General features: G+C 40.8%; 1 pseudogene; it reads left to right on the top strand.

Annotated features, from left to right (window-relative positions):
* The window catches only part of LOC150034277 (25S ribosomal RNA), a 1,738-nt pseudogene extending 142 nt beyond the window's left edge, over positions 1-1,596 (top strand).
* The last annotated feature ends 18,470 nt before the right edge of the window (positions 1,597-20,066 follow it).

Genomic DNA, 20,066 nt, shown 5'->3' with positions numbered 1-20,066 from the left:
TTGTAGTCTGGAGAAGCGTCCTCAGCGGCGGACCGGGCACAAGTCCCCTGGAAAGGGGCACCAGAGAGGGTGAGAGCCCCGTTGCGCTCGAACCCTGTCGCACCACGAGGCACTGTCAACGAGTCGAGTTGTTTGGGAATGCAGCCCCAATCGGGCGCTAAATTCTATCCAAGGTTAAATATGGGCAAGAGACCGATAGCAAACAAGTATCGCGAGGGAAAGATGAAAAGGACTTTGAAAATAGAGTCAAATAGTGCTTGAAATTGTCGGGAGGGAAGCGGATGGGGGCCGGCGATGTGCCCCAGTCGGATGTGGAATGGTGAAAAGTCGGTCCGCTGATCGACTTCGGGCATGGACCGATGCGGATTTAGATGGCGGCCTACACTCAGGCCTTTGTTATGCCTATGGAGACGTCGTCGTTTCGATCGTGGCTGGCAGCGCACGCCTTCAGGTGGGCTTCGGCATTTGTGCGTTCCTGGCATCGACCTGTGGGCTCCCTATTCGACCCGTCTTGAAACATGGACCAAGGAGTCTGACATGTGTACAAGTTAACGGGTGAGTAAACCCATAAGGTGCAAGGAAGCTGACTGGTGGGATCCCCTCATGGGTTGCACCACCGACCGACCTTGATCTTCTGAGAAGGGTTCGAGTGTGAGCATGCCTATCGGGACCCGAAAGATGGTGAACTATGCTTGAGTGGGGTGAAGCCAGAGGAAACTCTGGTGGAGGCCCACAGTGATACTGGCGTGCAAATCGTTCGTCTGACTTGGGTAAAGGGGCGAAAGACTAATCGAATCGTCTAGTAGCTGGTTCCCTCCGAAGTTTCCCTCAGGATAGATGGAGTCCGGGGGCGAGTTCTATCGAGTAAAGCCAATGATTAAAGGCATCGGGGGTGCAACGCCCTCGACCTATTCTCAAACTTTAAATAGGTAGGACGGTGTGGCTGCTTTGTTGAGCCGCGCCACGGAATTGAGACTCCAAGTGGGCCATTTTTGGTAAGCAGAACTCGTGATGCGGGATGAACTAGAAGCTGGGTTATGGTGCCTAACTGCGCGCTAACCTAGATCCCACAAAGGGTGTTGGTGGATTAAGATAGCAAGACGGTGGTCATGGAAGTCAAAATCTGATAAGAAATGTGTAACAACTCACCTGCCGAATCAACTAGCCCAAAAATTGGATGGCGTTCAAGGGCGCGACCTATACCCGGCCGTCGGGGCAAGAGTCAGGCCCCGATGAGTAAGAGGGCGCGGCGGTCGCAGCAAAACCTTGGGCGTGAGGCCGGACGGAGCGGCCGTCAGTGCAGATCTTGGTGGTAGTAGCAAATATTCAAATGAGAACTTTGAAGGCCGAAGAGGGGAAAGGTTCCATGTGAATGGTAGTTGCACAAGGGTTAGTCGATCCGAAGAGATGGAGGAAGCCCGTCTAATAGCACGACAGTGCGAACTTCGAAAGGGAATCAAGTTAAAGTTCCTGAACCGAGACGTGTTTATTCTTAAGCTTGCTCGCGAGTTATTCAATCTACTCCCCAAATTTTTAAGGGAGGAAGCTTGCTTGTTTGATTGCCTCGTTCTTTTCAATATACTATTTCAATAATGTTTCCAAAGACGAGGTACTATAAGAGGTGCCAGAAAAGGACATTTGGTCGTAGGGTTGTACACTTTGAAAATTACCTGGGCTGTGATTCTGATTAATGAAAACCGGAGGACTACCTCGATTCCCAAGATAGCTGCTCTGATGATTACCTTGGCCCCTCTGGTTTTGATTCCCATCCCAACTGAAAGCTGGGTGATTCCACCAACCAGGGTTGTAATTGTTGGCGAATGATTCATTGTGAATAAAGTATACGGATTGTTGATTCAATGGGCAGACTTCTATTGAGTGCCCCTTTCTGCATTGAACACAATTTATTACGGCCACTTACATCAATGTATTTTCTTGCGCTGAACTTTGAGAGAGGTGTCCTTGTTGAATAGCCATAGTCTGGAGGAGCGAAGTTACTGTGGCCATCTGGTCGGCCAAAGTGCTCATTGTATCAGCTGGTACAATGGCACTTTCTGCTCTTCTTTGTTCCAAACCTCTTTCCTCATACTCGTTATCTATCCACTCATCTGTATTTTGCGAAATGCGATCTAAGATGATCTTTGCTTCCATATACGTCTTGTCCATTAATCCTCTGCCAAACTACTTGCGTTGATCTATCTAAGCCATTATAAAAAGTCTCCATCAGAATGCAATCGGGAATCCCGATGTGCGAACAGTTCTTCACTAATTTCCTGAATCGCACCCAAGAAGTGCTCAAAGTTTCATAACCCTTCTATTCGAAATTCAACACATCCCTCTGTCTCCTCGGTTGACGGCTGGAGGGAAAAATCTATTCATAAACCTTCCAACCAACTGATCCCATGCATTGATTTCATTTGGCTCTAGTGATTGAGCCCACCTCCTTGCCTCATCCCGCAGTGTATACGGGAAAAGATACAATCTAATTCCTTTGAGAGTCACACCAGGTATGAAGAATGCGTTACACATTTCGACAAAGCTAGTCAAATGAGCATGCGGGTCTTCTTCTTATAGACCTTTGAATTGTCCCGCATTTTGAATCATTTGAAGCATAATCGGCCTTATCTCAAACCTTGATTCTCCTCAACCGTGGGTCTTGAAATTCCGGGCGAGAACGTATAAAAATTCGGCACCGCATAGTTCCTCATTGGGATGTTGCGGTCGACGGCAAGAAATACAGGGTCTTACGCGGGCCAATTTTCCACTTGATTCCCATCGGGCCTCTCATTATTACTTGCCATTTTTCTTCGTCGCCTAATTTGGTTATGATGTGCTCTTGTGCGAAAAATACACCTGATCTCTAGGTCAGCTTAGAATTTCTGGATCAATTTCAGTACTCATAAACCGTCAGCCTACTCTTCGCGATAAACAGACAGTACAATAGAGATCTGTCCTACAACACACCACAAAAGTATTCAACACTAACCGTTACCAATCCTCGGCAAGGTGCCATAAACTTGTGAGGATAAAAATTTATAATAATCATACAAGCTCATGTCCCCGACAACGGTGCCATAAACTTGATGACTATAAAAATAAAATTAAGCATATGAACATATATTTCCTTATTATGCATGTACTTTGATGATATATAATGTGCTTAGGTGCTTTGCGATAAAGACAATTTTATGCGATACTATGTCTAAATATATGCGTTGATTACAATGTGCTCGTAGTGTCACACCATCCCAAACTACCCTTTGAGCCTGAGAAAGGGTGACTGTAGTAGTTATCAACCCTTTAGTTGACACTTACTGCCTAATAACTCTTGCGGAAATAACTCTAATATCAATGAACAAATTCAACAACTGATTAAGTAGACCCATTTTATTACAACAACGTAACATTTATACAACTCCAAGACTTAATAACAAAGTTTACAAGAACAACTATAAAACCCTCCAGAAGTGTAACTGTAGTTTGTGGCAGACCTTGACCTTAGCAGCACCCTGGAACTCCTCACCTTTCGTTACCTGTGGGGGGGAGGGGGGGTGTTGGGGGAAACATAAAACATGGAAAACATGAACTATAAAGCCTAGTGAGTGGTCCTTTAGATAAACAAATAACTTTGTCAATAGAAATATACTTTTGGAAAGCAATGCATAGTGAACAAGAACAATACCACAAGTTCAATATTGTTTTCCAACCAAACTGCTAGACAATCCCCAACTCGATCGCTGGTTAAAACAATCAACCCCAGCTTGAACGCTGGTTATCACATAATAAAAACATCCCCAGCTTTACCATTGGTTATCCCTGGCATGATCCTATATTTTCCCCAGAACTTTCACACGTACACTAAAACAACAACAATTCCTGTGGAAACTTTCCTTGTACCCTATTATCCCGCCAATGTGCACATCGACTATTTTTCCACTAACTATGCTTAGGTAACTTGACTATATTTCCCGTCGGTCATCACCGACTATCATTTCTCGCCGACCGAAGCCGACTATATTTTCCTGCCAAGTACCTTTTCAAGCATGCTAACTATATACCCTGAGTACAATTTCAGTTTCCAAAACAAACATACAAGCAATATCTTAACAAACATATTAATCCGATAAATATATATCCCTGATCATGTCAATTTAACATTATCCCCTATATATATTTACCTATATATAGAAATTAGATCAACAATACAACACACAATAACCACTCACCTTGGTTGGTTAGGAACTTTCCTTTCCGAAGTTCCTTAAGTTTCCTTGGTTCCCTTTTGAACCCTAAATTCCAGATTCAATTATCAGCTTATATTACTCATAGTTCTAGAACTTATTTTAAGATTCTTTCTTCTGCAAACATGTTCTAAAATATCTCAGGAATCTTACCATAAAATCTTAGCTTAGAAATTCTCGTGGTTTGGTCGGAATCTCAAAATCTTCAAGATTGGCCCAAGCTTACCCAACAGATTGATCCTTCTATCTTTTTCTCAATTTCAAGCCTGATCTCTTGGAGCTTCTTCTCTGGCACCCTACCCTGAAAACTAGACTCTCCTAGATTTCATATGGCTTTGGAATAACTCCAAACACATGAGTATTCTGGGAGAACTCCTCGTTTCAAGTTGATGCTACTTCTTGTCTTTTCTACCCGACAGCCTCTCCCCTCTTGGAACTTCTTGACCAACGCATGGTCTTGCTACCAATGCATGCGTTCTTCCATCAACGCATAATCTCCTCCCAATTAGTCCTCACACATTCTTCTTTATGTCCTTTGAAGAGAATTTTAGTTCTCATCTGAAGTCCTTGGTTCTATTTATAGGCGTCCAATATTGCTCCACGGCGGACATCTCCTACTTGGCTGCATATCCAAGTGTCTTTTCTTCACACCATCAATGCATTCTTTCATCAGTGCAAGCCAAAGTATCTTCTTCTCCTTTCACCAACGCATAGCCCTCATCTTTTACATGTCTTCTTATGCATCCACCTAATTTGCTTAAGGTTTAAGAATTCCTCCTAACAAGCCACATGTCTGGATGACGTCCTCCATATGAGCTCTTCCTTCACATGCATCAACAAACCCTTGGATGTTCAATGCCATCAGCACATAGTTGGCCATCAATGCATAGTATGCAATCAACGCATAGCAACCCTTGGTTCCCCTTTGTTTTCAACACAGCACCATCGCAACCCAAATTACTCAGTCATCGCAAGCATTAACCATCGCAAGAGCCAACCACCATGCGTCCAACCTAGCTCATCGCATAGCCCATGTCCAACGCATCCATCCTGCAAGCCATCATCAACCTCCAACGCATTGCAAGGTTGCATGGCACCAACTATGGCCTCGCTCGACCGCATCGACACATAGGCCCTTGGCTGCATCGACTTACCATAGCTCGCTCGGCCGCATCGATGCATAGACGCTTGGCATGGCCACTGGCGTTGATGCATGGGCGCTTGGCATCGACGCATGGGACGACCGCATGGCACCCCCCAGTGCATGCCTGGCCCTGCATCCTCGCATGTCCTTTGCACCACCAACCCTCGTGCCATCCCAACCTTCCAATGCATCACTTTCAACTTTCTTCCTTCAGGCATATGGACGCATACCACCCTTCCAACGGATCCATCGCATCCAACGCATCCATTTAGCCTAATGCGTTGGTCTAACCTCCAAGGCATGCGTCGCTCCCACTTCAACTTCTCCCTTGGCCCAAATAATCTCTCCAAGATCTTATGGCCAACGCATGGCAATGCCTAGTCCAACACTTAGTCATTTTTCATCAATTTAAGCTTAACTCAAAACTACTCAAGGAAAATCTATTCAACACCTAGAAATTTCCTTCACTTCAACATAGGATTTAACTTTTACTTAGTTAATTTCCTTAACCACCTGCTTAAGTAGGAATAATGGAAATCCGGGTTTCACACGTAGTGAGCGATGAAGTAGTGTGTGTCACAAGTTTCCTTGCACTAAAACCAAATATAATCCCAACGCAAGTTTCTCAGAATGATCCGAGGTCGAACACGAGGATTGTTGTCGTTAATGCGATACTTATGTGATACATGCGACCGATTTTAACAATGAATAAAGAATATGTTTTACATAGAAATATAAATTGCGATGAAAGTAAAAATGCATTGACAAAGTAAAGTAAAAATGCATTGATAAAGTAAAATCCTAAGCTACTATGATACACGATACAAGATACATGACACATGGTACTGAGGATGAGAACTGACTGTGAAGTTGTACAAATGAATCGATGTATGTGATGGCAAGTCTTATGAATGAAGCAGAAAGAGAAAGAGTAAAGAGTAAAAACATCGCAAGTTTGTCAATTGCATTAAGGATGCAACTAAGGTTCCGCTTTCCCTTGGCATACACCTCTCGGTGATCGGCCACGTTCCCATATCTCTATGATGAAACAGGGATGAATGTGATGAACGCAAGGTTGTTTCCATCTCTGGAAATACTTCTCGCTTTATTTAATGCATTCTTCCAACCTTCTCTCGATAGGCGGAATAGCATCTTCACTTCTGCTCTCACAGGTGAAGATGCCATCGAGCATGCTTTAGCTAAACTTAATTAATTCCTTAACACAATTTAACTCACTCGTTTAATCCTAGTTATTTGCCCCGGAGATTAAAAACACGTCATGGAGAAAATGGATTATTAATATATGGAAAGAGACAGAGAGATGATAATGGTGACGATGATAACATTTAATTCTAAATGTAAGCGTTTGATACATGTTGCGAATGAAGAATTAGAGAAGATGAACACAGAAGATGAAATAGAAAATAGAAACAAATACGGAAAGAGTGTCAACATCTTGACACAGATCCCGATCGGAGATTTTCACTTGCCGGTGGGTGGATGTGGTGGAGAGGAAAGCTTCCCCTCTAAGGCTTGCTTTCCCAGTAGAATTGACCTTTGCACAGAGCTTCAACTACGGGAATCAGAAGAATTCTCTGCTTGGAGACTCACCTCTCGACCTTGTCTCGTCGTTCTCCCGGATCTACTCTGGACAGTCGCTTCAGACCAGCCTCTCTCTCAGAATCAGTATATGCACATCTCTATGTATATCTGTATGTTCCAGTATCTCGTATCTATGTATCTATGTAAATCTTTCAGTGAATTTGAAGAAGCTATTTATAGGCGAGACCTTAGCTCTTTGAATTTGTGGTCCCCACTGTATAGTTATGGTAGTTCCTGAAATGGCGGAATGGAAAATTCCTTCTATTACGCAATCAATTCGTAAGAAATGCACAACTAAAAGCTGTACACTTGTCAGAATCCTCTGTAAATGCGTTGCTCTTCACATCTTTGATCAATCGTCGCATGCGGTTTTGTTTTTTATTACCGCATGCGATTGAAATTGCGTTGATCGCTAAGCTCAAGATCGATTGTCGCATGCGCCGTCATTGCATTGATCATCTTTGTGTTCTTTATTGATGGACACAATGCGACGTAGATGCGTTGTTTATTTGGTCTTTGAGCCATGGACGCCTGTGGTGACTTATTTCCTACAAATAGAAACTAAAACATTCTTTTCTACCATCGCAATGGTGTTAGTGGGTATATTTACGACATTTCGTAATTTTCATATTTCTTAGCCAATTTGTATACTATCCATGCAACTTTCCTTTCTTTTTGCCGCAATATCTAAATAAAATATATAAATAACTTGTATTTCTACAAGTTATCAGAACCTACCTAGACAGATGAATTAGACAAATTTGTTACATGCATGCAAGTTTGATTAAATTCTATTAAAGAGTTTAATGAGACTTCAATCAAAATTATTTAATCATCAAAAACAAGTATTGTTTTTTAGCAAATTAATCGTTCACTTAGTTCAAATCAGTAGCCGAGTTTTTCCGAAGTTAATTCACCTTAGGTAAAACATTCAGTGGGAGAAAAATGAGATATATGATACTTCATTTATCCTCTACAAATTTTTCCCTATAAATTCACACCGTGAGATCTACACTCGGCGTCGAGACACCATAGGCGTGTGACAACACATCCCTCGGTCTCTCTCATTAGGTTACAAATGGATAGGGTTGCTTTAGTTTCATGTCGCAACCGATTTTTTTCCTATGGCTAGCTCATTGTGGTGGAACTCTAGAACCTAAAATGAGGGGTTGCACTTACGAGAATTGTTAAGCAAGTTAACATATTTTGGACTAAACAATATGATTGTTAGTCACAGTAACAAGGTGTTGTTTCTATCGAATGGTTAAGATTGTCTCATTTCAATGAAGGGATACTTGATCACACTATAGTGACTTTTGTCCTACCTCAATAAAACATCATTGTAAAATTAGATGTCACTTAGGGTACATTAAAATTTTTCTAAAACTATTTGGTTGTTTGAGTGGTTTAATGTAAAGTAAATTAATTGTAAATAGTTTTTTCTTTTTCAGCAATCATTTTATTATGGCTACCGCTACATTAAACTTGCTTACCACGGATAAATTAATGGGAGAACATTATACTAGTTCGAAAAACACTATTAACACAATACTGATCATGGATGATCTTCGTTTTGTCCTCATGGAGGATTGTCCTCCCATTCCAACTCCTAATGCTCCTTGAAACATTCAAGAAGCTTATGAGCATTGGACACGAGCAAACGATCAGGCTCGAGCGTATATATTGGCAAGTCTTATCGAAGTCTTGGCCAAGAAGCATGAGCCCATGCTCACAGCTCGTGAGATCATGGAGTCCGTGAGGGGGATTTTCGGACAACTATCTACACAGTTGACGCATAACACTCTAAAACACATCTTCAATGCCTGTATGCAAGAAGGGGCATCTATTCGAAACATGTTCTCAACATGATGGTCCACTTCAATGTGTCAGAGATGAATGGGTCAATCATCGATGAAGCCAGTCAGGTTAACTTCATTTTTTTATCTTTACTTAAAAGTTTCCTACATTTTTGTAGCAATGTAGTTTTGAACAGGATTGACTACAACCTTACCACTCTGCTCAATGAGCTACAAACCTTTCAATCCTTGATGAAAAGCAAGGAACAGAAGATTGAAGCAAATATTGCTTCATCTTCTAAGAAGTTCCAAAGAGGTTCGACCTCTGGGACTAAGTTTGTACTTTCTTCCTCGGGCACCAAAAAGTGGAAGAAGAAGAAGTGTGGAAAGATGAAAGCTAACCTATAGTTGCTACTCAAAGGGGTAGAAGATCGATAAAGGCTACAAAGGGAATCTGTTTCCATCGCAACCAAGATGGGCATTAGAAGAGAAACTTCCTCAAATACTTGGTAAAAAAGAAGAAGGCCAAGCAAGGTAACTATGATTTACTTGTATTGGAAACCTGCTTTGTAGAGAATCATGATTCTGCTTGGATTATAGATTTTGGGGCTATTAACCACGTTTGTTCTTCATTTTAGGGAATTAGTTCCTGACAGCAACTAAATGATGGTGAGTTGGAACTGGGCATGTCGTCTCGACAGTGGCAATGGGAGGTCTCTGGTTGTAAGACCCTAACATTAAATCTAAAGTGGGAAGTTAAATAGAGAAGAAAAATCCTAAGAAAGAATATTGGAGCAAAGGGGGGAAAACATAAAAATTACCCAAAAAGGTAGCCAAAAGTCCAAATGCCTATGAAGGGCTTAAAACATGTTGGACGCAAGAAGGCATGGAGGATGGAAGCAAGAAAACATGAAAAATTGCTAAGGGTTGCATACAACCAACGCAAAGGCATACATGAACCATGCAGACACGGGCAGGAAGCATACATCGAGTGAGCATGCTAGGTGCACAAGCCATGCGTTGAAGCCAAGCGTATAGGCCATGCGTCAAGCACGCAGCCATGCATCGAGGACAAGCGCACAGGCCATGCGTCAAGCGCGCAGCTCATGTGTCGATGGTGTATGTCAAGCGCACAGGCCATGCGTCGATGGTGTATGTCGAGCGCGCAGCCCATGCGTCGATGGTGTTTGTCGAGCTCCCTACCTATGCGTCAAATGGGCAAACGGGCAAGCCATCCTATGCATCAAAGTACTACTGAGTCTGTCGAGTAGCCATGCGTTGATGCGCTATGCCAAGCGCACGCCCATGCAGTGAGGCACGCCCATGTGGTCGAGCATGCCTATGCAGCCAAGCGCGCAAGCGCCTAGGCAGCACACCAGTGAGTCGATGGTCAGCGTTGTGTGTCCATGCTTTGTAGGCCGAGCAAGCACATCTTGTAAGCCATGCGTCGAGGGTGAGCGGCCACCCTATGCATTGGTGATGGCCAACTCATGCATTGGCTAAGTGGGACTTTGATGAAGGAAAGGTGAGTTACCATGCGTTAAGGATAAAGGGTAAGGCTAATTTATGGAAAACTTCAAGGGAGGATGCCAATGGTATACGAGCATAAGTCTTAAACAATTTAAGTAGAGAAATATGTGAAGTATTTAAGTAATTTAGGTGGCAAAAGAAGGATCACACAAAATTCTAGTATGAGGTGGACAAAGGAGATTTCAAGCAATTGAAGTTTTATCACCTCAAGCAGGAGGTGGGTGAACGAGATTTCATGAAAAAAAAAAAGAGATATTGGCTGGCAAGCTGAAATGAGAACAACTCAAGGCTAGGCTGGGTAGGCTGAGTGTTGGCGGCACCAAAGTGAGACAAATGGGAGTTGATTGTCACCATGGGGTGAGTTTGAAATGGCTATAAATAGAGGGGTTGGGCAACTGGAATTTATTCATACCGTCACCTAAATTGTGTGTTGAGAGCCTATTTAGAGAGTTATGTTTGAGTTATTAGGCTGCCAAGTTGATTGGAGATCAAAAGAAACAAAGGTTGCGTTGGTGAGGCATTGAGTCAGCCGGACGCACAGCCAGCCCACACCCTGCACACACGCAGCGCTACGCCTGTCCATCCGCACGTGCCTCACTCAATGCATCCACGCGTCAGCCCAGCGCAGCTGCCTCCCCCGTATGGTGCATCACGCCCAGCACACGCCCTAACGCGCCAGTCCTCTGTGCGGCACAACATGCCCACCCTACCTACTGCCCAATGCCCAGCTACCTACCATGGTCCAAATAACCTCTAAGGAGGCTACTTTTGGGATTTTGGCTAAATTTGAGTAAGGTAAGCTAGTATTTTCATTATATAATGGTATTTTGGCTAGTTTGACATTATTTATTGATATAACAAGTATTAATTGAGAAATTTCCATTAATATGGAAGAATTCTCAGGAAGGTATTCTCAAGGTGATTTTAGTGGAAAAACTTGCTTGCAGTGAGTGTTTACTTAGTTTTATGCATTAATATATGGATAAATGCATATGTAAGTACAAAATACATGCTTATGTGGTTATGTTTTTGTCATGATATTGTTTGTGAAATTTCTATGGAAACTGAGATTACACCCGGACTACATAAGTTAGCATGCTTAATAAAAGGTGCTTGGTGGGAAAATATAGTAGGCCTCGGTCGGCGGGAAATAATAGTCGGTGACGACCGGTAAGAAATATAGTCAAGTTACCTAAGCATGACTAGCGGTAAAAGAATTGTCAATGTGCACATTGGCAGGAAAAAGGGTTATAGGAAAGTTTCCATAAAAAGTTGTTATGATTGATAATGTATACATGATATGACTATGCCACGTATAGCATGGAACTGGAGGATGATGATTGAATGAATATACACATGATCATGCATAAATTATAATGGAATTGTGATTATGTGATTGATTTCCCAAAAATATGTTTTGCAAAGTGATTATTATTTTAAAAGCACCACTCACTAGGCTTAGTAGCTCACACTCTTCAAAATGTTTTCTTATATCCCCCCCCCCCCCAAGTAGCAAAGCGGAGCGTTCAGGAAGGAGTCTACTAACCACCAACACACTAGGACTTGGTAAATTCTTAGGGTACGGCTCGGATCATGTAATAAAGAATATAAGAAATTAACCCATGCTTCAAAATTGCCTTGCCAAGCTACATGAAACAGATTTCCGGAAGTCCACAGAAAAATTATTACTAATTGCCCGAAATGAGAAGCAAAAATATTCTGATAAAGACGTTCTTCAGTAATATCATCATGACTTTCGAAGTCATGCGCGGTAGCAATACCAAACCAAATACGACGAGTAGTGGGGTCCTGTTGGATTTGAACCAATGACTCTCGCCGTATGAAAGCGATACTCTAACCGCTGAGTCAAGTAGGTCAAGCTGAGTCAAGTCAGAGAAAATAGACCCCTATAAGATAAGAGAAAGCCGCGCAACCAGAGTTCCCCTTACTATACAAGGGGGGGGGCGGAGCGCGAAGAAAGAGAAAGCGTTATCACTATACGAAATTCAGCTGCGGCTAGCACGCTAAGATCAACCACTTGGAGAACGTGGACTACTATTTCACCTTCTGTTTCCCTTTTGACTGTTGGATCTTTCAATGCACCGTTATATCCTTTCTCGTCCTGATACCCGAGTGAGGGACCCCTGCGACGACTGGGGGGCCCGAACGTTCCTTTATACACTGGGAGTTTTTTAAGGGACTCTGACTTATTGTTTGCACTGGGATCATCAATCGCCATAATGACCAGAGCAAGCCAACTGATTGACCACCTCGTCTTTTTTGAAAAGTGATTTTCACACTGAATCATGCTTGTCTGTTGGGCGTTCAGTGTCTGAGCGAGAGTGAACTATGTGTATGAAAGTTAGATAGAGTGTTGTAAACATGTTGAAATCTTTAATAGATAAGGGGGGAACATTAAATTGAAATATTGTCTTAGAATACTACTGGTGTACCCTTACGCTGCCTTCCAGGTCTTAGGGGGCTAAGGATAGGGAGGGGGTGTGACACTGGTTAACTTTACAGAACAAATTTCTTATTTTAGAAAATGTCATGTAGTTCCTAATTTAAAAGGAAACCTTGTTTCTGTAAAGTGTTTAATTGAACAATCTTATGCTATCAACTTTCTTTTAAATAAAGTGTTTATTTCTAAGACTGGTGTTGATATTTGTTCTGCAAAACTGAAAAACAATCTTTATGTGCTAAGGCCGTTAGCAACTAACGCCGTTCATGACACATAAATGTTTAAGATTACAATAACTCAACATAAAAGGCTTAAAATTTCTCCTAAAAAAATGTCCAACTTTGGCATCTAAGGCTAGGACACATCAATCTCAATAGGATTGAGAGATTGGTGAAGAATGGACTTTTAAGTGAGTTAGAATAAAATTCTTTACTTATTTGTGAGTCTTGCCTTGAAGGAAAAATTGTTGGGATTGGTGTCCTAATTCTCTCGGAGTCTCGTAGTTTGTAAACACTGTATACATTATGAATAAAATAAGAGATATTTTATTTTGTATTTACTCATATCCAATAAACGAAGATCTGTGGTTATTGTATGTAAACTTATGCATGTATATGAGATATACAAGTGGATCATGCCTTAAGTAATAACCTAAAAAGGTCTGTAGTATAAGGATTAAAGGAGGGATACCTTATCCTAGTGACACTACAAATACAACCCACTTTGTAAAGGTTTACAAGTGTTGTGAACTACTCCAGATGGTTGATCCTGACCATTCATGTTGGAGACATACAAGCGGGGGTGTCCTATAAAAAGAGTTTGTCTGAAATCGGACCACGAGATGATTCGTCTCTTTATATAACGTCGTTGATACTTGAGACATACATCTCACCTAAATGACCATAGGTGACATGACCTTAATCCTGAGTGTTTTGGGAACTCCTACCTTTGAGGGTGGGCCTTTAATTATTATGTGTGAGAATGGCCAGACTGCTAACTCAACAAGCCTACCTTTTTGAGGATTTGTCTGATTGGAGAGCTGGGAACTCAGTTACATAAGATGGAATTCACTCCTTCCCCGAAGCAAAGGTAAGTAGATAGATTGCTCCCTTAAGGTTGATTATGGGTCTTGAATATAGTGGCCATAGACTCTCTTTGGAAGACAGAACTCAATCATGGTAGGACTATGACGTATATTCATTAGATGGATCAATGGTACTTAAGAAGTTAGATGTAACTATAGGGGCAATGTTGAGATTGGTGTCCTAATTCTCCCTGAGTCTCGTAGTTTGTAAGTTGTACACATTGTTATGAATAAAATAAGAGTTATTTTATTTGGCATTTACTCATATCCAATAAACAAAGCTCCATGGTTATTGTATGTAAACTTAAGCATGTATATGAGATATACAAGTGGATCATGCCTTAAGTGATAACCTAAAAAGGTCTATAGTATAAGGATTAAGGAGGGATACCTGATCTTGGTGACACTATGGATACGGCCCGTTTTGTAGAGGTTTGCAAGGGTTGTGAACTACTACAGATGGTAGATCCTGACCATTCATGTGAAGACATGCGAGTAGGGGTGTCCTATACAAAGAGTTTGTATAAGACCGGACCACAAGATGATTCATCTCTTTATATAACGATGTTGATACTTGAGACATACATCTCAATTAAATGATCATAGGTGACGACCTCAATTTTGAATGTTTTAGGAACTTCTGCCTTCGAGGCCGGCCCTTTGATTAATATGAGTGAGAGTGGCCAGATTGTCAACTCAACATGCCTACCTTTTTGGGGACTTGTCTGATTTAGGAGCTGGGAACTAAGTTACCCAAGATGGAATTCACTCCTTCCTCGAAGCAGAGGTAAGTAGATAGATTGCTCCCTTAAGGGCTGATTCTAGGTCTTGAACATAGTAGCCACAACTTCACTTTGAAAGAGAGGACTCAATTATAGTAGGACTATGATTTATGCTCATTAGAGGGATTAATGGTACTTAAGGAGTTAGATGTAACTACAGGAGCATAAAAATAAATTGGCCCAGCTGTACTTACGAGCGATCTATGAAAGGTTATCATATTGTTGATTGGTTGATATAGACAAAAAATATATCTGTAGTGAAGAAAGTGTAGCTGTCAGTCTTTAGTGGAGTTTCTAGCAGTTAACGGATGGTGGATCCCATGACTAAAGAGTTTAGTCAATTATTCGTGTACCATTGGAGCTTTGAGCTACAGGTCTTTAAGGTCCCCTTGGTAGCTCAATGGATTCAAGTTGAGAATCAGTTCTTGGTGTTTATTTAAAATGTTCAAATTGACAAGAGGAAATTCGATTATATATGATATGATCAGTCTGATGAGATACATCAAGTGGAGGATTAATGTAAATGAGATTTACATTAAGTACCATAAAATAGAAAAAGAGTTATGGTTTATATGTTTCATGAGCTGAAATATTAAAACTATAGGTTATAAATATAATATGGTAAGTTGGTTATCATATATATTTATAATAATATTAATTATTGGTTAATTATCTCTCTTTTCTCTAATAACCAATTGAGTGGGAGGTTATTGGTTGTTTTATGGTAACCATGAGATAAAACGAAAAATGTTTTCCTAAATTTAGTAGAGTTACTATTCTCGGAAAGAACTCACGAATTTCTGTCAAGTGAATTGGTTTTCACTAATCGATAGCTGAAAGAGAGACTAAACGATCGTGGAATGACACTATACAATAGTTCACTCAGATCGCAGGGCTTTTTTCTATACGATAGATTGCCTTCTACTACACGATTGAGCATTTGTCTATACGATAGACACTTCTCATCTCCCACTTGCTCAATCGTCTACACGATTGTTAATCCTTCGGTCTCTTCCTCTAACCAAGTCTACACAGAGCCCACATTTGTGGATTCTCACATTGAGAATACCAAGGTAGCCATTATGGTGGTGTTCTCACTCAACTCGATTGAGTTTGAGGTTTTGGAGGTCGTTCGTTATGTTTTTGCGGTGTTCGTGTGGTGGTGGTTGTTGATCGTGCTATGTAGTGGTCATCGTGATCGAGCATTTGTGATCGAGGGAGTTTGAAGCATGAGTCTTCCAAGGTATGTATTTGTTATCCCTTGATCTTATTGTAAAGCATGCTGTAATTTCGTATTGTGCATGATCGGTTAGTTTCCATTTCTTGATTGTAATTTTGTATGTTCAATTTCAAATGGAATTTGGAACGATCATTCCATTGCTCATGGAAATCCTCATGTCTGATTTCCTTCAATTGGTATCAGAGCTAGGTTGTTCTGATATTCAAAATTCCATTTCTGTTTTGAACTTCTTTTACAGTCGTGGTGGGTTTTCTGCATTTGCATTTAAGTGTTAAATGAGTTTGTGGATGGTGTTGATGAATGTTTACGGGTTAATTGCCTCTGTTTAAAGATTTCTTTTGATTACAAAGTGTTAATTTGTAAGGGCCCTTGCTTTTTTCGGCGTAATTAACATGCAATTGAGTCTGTAATTCAAAGTGTTTGAGTTTGTCGATTCGTTCGTAATGAAATTTTGAAGCATGGATGGATTCGATTCTCAGCAAGGAAGAAGACCAAGAGTTGATCGTATCATGTAGCCTAAGGTAAACGATTGTTGGGATTTGGCTAAACGATCATGTAGATTTTTTATAACGGACAGAAATGCACGTGATTACAGTACTAAGTTCTTAAACAATGCTGGCTTGCGTTGATAAAATATGTTAGATTGCATCCAAAAAGTATTAAGTTCATAACATTGCGGTCGCATACGTTCATCGCATAGAAACAGTTAATTTTTGTACTTTTATGCAGAATATACATTGACGCAAGGCGAAAAGCGTGATCACAAGAAATCAACGGTCGAGTGTAGCATTACTGCAAGGCTTTGCGGTGATTTATGCTCGCAAACATCTACTCAAGAAGGATTGCCGCATAGAGCTGGCGTAACTTGGTGGGCGCATCTGGGTGAAAGGCATAATTAATCACGATGGGACAGAAAGTTGATGACAGTCAAATCCGAATTAAGTTGACAAGCCACTAACGATAACAAGTACACTCAGGTTTTCAGTGACAAATATATAACGCATCAGTCAGAGAATTAAAGTCATTCCATCTGTGAAATCATAAGAGAGAAGCTGCCTTTCACCCCGAAGCTCTATAAATACCGAAGGCATCCTTCAGAAAAGGGGTTCAGCCAGTTCAGCTAGTTCAGCAAGTTTTTGTTGATAGTTTAGCCTTGTTCTTGGATTTTCTTTTATTTTAAGGCGGAACCGAGAAAAGGAGATTGTGCTGATAGATCGTTCCAGTGAACTTGGGAGAGTGCCGGAAGCTTCAAGATCAGAGAGAGGGCCAGCTCCTGCAGAAGCATGAATATCTTTTGAACCGAATAGAGTTGACAGTGTAAAAGCCTTGGGAAGCAAGGGATTGCTACCAGGCTCTCTATCCTTATCTTCCATTGTTATTTTGTACTCACACTCATTTATAGAAATGGAATTTACTTCTCTATATCTATTCACTCTCTGTTTATTATGCATGAGTAGCTAAATCTGTTGAATGGGTTGAGAAGCACTTAGCTAGCATAACTGGGGATCTTCATTCTATGTGATTATCTTGTATTATGTATGCTTCATTCGTCCATTAGAGATACTCGAGAGAGTAGTCTAAGGATAGGATCTAGGCTTGAAAAAGTCAGGTTAGAATCTAGGCTCAGGAGAGTCAGATTAGAACGCATAATCAAGAGATAGAAGCTTAGGAATAAACACTGTTTTCTATTAACGCATCGCATGCATCCTAGAGATAGGATATGGTTGTGTGCGGTCAACTTGTCTTTGTGTGTATTTTGCATCATCACATAGGAAAAGAGTAGAGACATAGAAATAAGCTCTATGGACACTTTTTCATTCAACACGTGCATCCTAGACTTAGGAGCACTGCATTTGCATTGGAAAAAGATTTGCTGTTGCATGAGTGTAGCATGATCACATAGTCTAACGCTTTCCCAGGTAATGCTAGTTAAAGACCTTCTCAACCCGTTCATCCCCATACTCAGTGCATCTATCGCATAATCAAACTTTTCTCAAATCTGCCGCATTTATTTATTTCATTACCGCAACCAACAACACCAAACGACTATTTGAGTTACCGATTACCGCAAAGTTTTCATGAAAAATTATCACCGCATATTGTTTTCCTAAGTCCCTGAGTTCAACACTGGACTTACCAGGAAACTCGGTGGGGTTTATACTTGGATTCCACTGAGAAAACTTGTTGCTCAACACAATTCCATCACTGTATTTCATTGCATATTTTCACCTCATAAAATAACGCATCAATTTTTCTACGCGATCGTGTAGTATTTACTAAACGGTCGTTGAGCTAATGCTAAACGACGAGGTAAAGTGTTTGCTCTATCGCATAGGTAAACGATCGAGTGGGAGCATTTGATGCTCATCGTTTAATAAAAGACACGTGCACTAAACAATCGTGTAGTTAACATGCCTCATCACATAGTCACTGACTACACGATCACGCGGTATACGATACTTTGGCGCTCACTTAGCGATCGTTTAGTTGATTGTGCTTCACCGCATCGTTGTTGTTTAGACAATCATTTAAGATTTGCGTTATGCGTTGCGCACTGCACGATCACGTACCTCATGCTTCATCGCATAGTAAAAGGTATATGATCGTTGCTAAACGATCGTTTAGCTCTGGAAGCATAGGTAAATGATTGAGTAAAACGTTTACCCTTTCGTGTAGACGATCACAAGGAAGTTGGTACACGATCAGTGGAGACGCAAACTTCGACCGGATGGTTCAAGACCCGGTTCGCCTGTTTGAACCGGAGACTCTTCGCAATTTGTAATAGTTAACTTTATTTTTGAGGATTTGAGGCAAATTATCCTGGTTCATCAATTTTTGTTTAATATACATGAGATGTATGTGGTTTATATGGCATAGTGTATGATATATAGATTTGAAACCCACTTTAGGTTGTGCAAATATTCATGCATAATGTATTATAAGTGTTATAATATGGCATGATGAAATTACAAGAGAGCATGCACATACATCATGAAATATAAGAGTTATATTTAGGCATGTAGTAAGCATATCTATGCACCATCTTTATATTATAAGCATTATAGTATAAGGGTGAATGGAAGCATTTTTGCTTGGTTCGTTATTGTGTTGTATAAGTATTATATAAAAAGTAGCAATGAATGAAAAATACAAGGAGCATGACACTTAGGCTGTTTGTACGCATTATGAATGCCTTGTATGTGTTTGCTTTGCGTTGTGAATGGTTTTGGTTTTTTCTGTTATAAGCATTATAATAGAAATTAGAACTAAAATCGATAAGAAAGAGTTGCATGCGGACTTAGGCGAACTCATGTTTTTAATAGAGTAAGAACTCAAAGGAGCCATACCTTGTTACACATGTGGTCTTCGGCCCATCTCCGTCGGCAATCCTTACTTAAGCCCCGACCCTTCCCCTCGGCTTCGCTCGAAGAAAGGGCCTCTTCAGAGTCTTCGGACATACCACATATGCACCAGTTTTTATATGTCTGTTGGCTTTACCTTTTTTTAAAAGACCTAATTTCAGCAAATAAACCATCATGGAAATCGAAAATAATACGAGACTCACCTTTGGCTTTCGTCTCGGTAGGTGTATTATTTTACATTTAAAATTGGATTGAGATAGACCTAAGTTCGAGGTTCTAATGGGATTAGCAACCTAGTTTAATCTTTTTAAATTAGTTTAATAGGATTAAATTGATTGGCATAAAAGATTAAAATTGTATTAAATCTATCTATAAGGGACCTTTGTCTAAGGTGGGTTTTGTCTAGGCCGGGGTACTTAAGCTGACGGAAACGGAACACCCCTACCTGGGAACCTACCTGGAAAGGTGAATTAAATAGATTTTCTGCAAGCATGCGACAGTTGGTCAAAGACTTCGTTAAAGAGTTTAATGGATGATGATCGAAAGTTGTTCAACTATCCAATGTAAAAGTTACTCTTGGGCAAACCTAAAAAGTCACTTAGTTAAAATTCTTAACCATGTTTTTTCTAAGTAAACTAAACCCTAGGTTAGAAAATACTCAGTGGGAGGAAGAGATATATGTGATATGTCAATGATTCCACTGACTTTTCTCCCTGAATGTTCATGTCGTGAGATTCATGCTTGGCCTCGTGGTGCCCTAGGAGCATCCCCCTTCGGATGGTGTTTGCATGAGTCAATATCAAGGTGGACGGAGAGAGTGTTTA

The sequence above is a fragment of the Benincasa hispida genome, chromosome 8 (assembly GCF_027475165.1).
Source record: "Benincasa hispida cultivar pf3 chromosome 8, pf3_genome.v1.1, whole genome shotgun sequence".
In the NCBI taxonomy this organism is placed as follows: domain Eukaryota; kingdom Viridiplantae; phylum Streptophyta; class Magnoliopsida; order Cucurbitales; family Cucurbitaceae; genus Benincasa; species Benincasa hispida.
The sequence above is the reverse complement of the archived record's forward strand: the minus strand, read 5'-3'. Positions and strand labels throughout refer to the sequence as shown.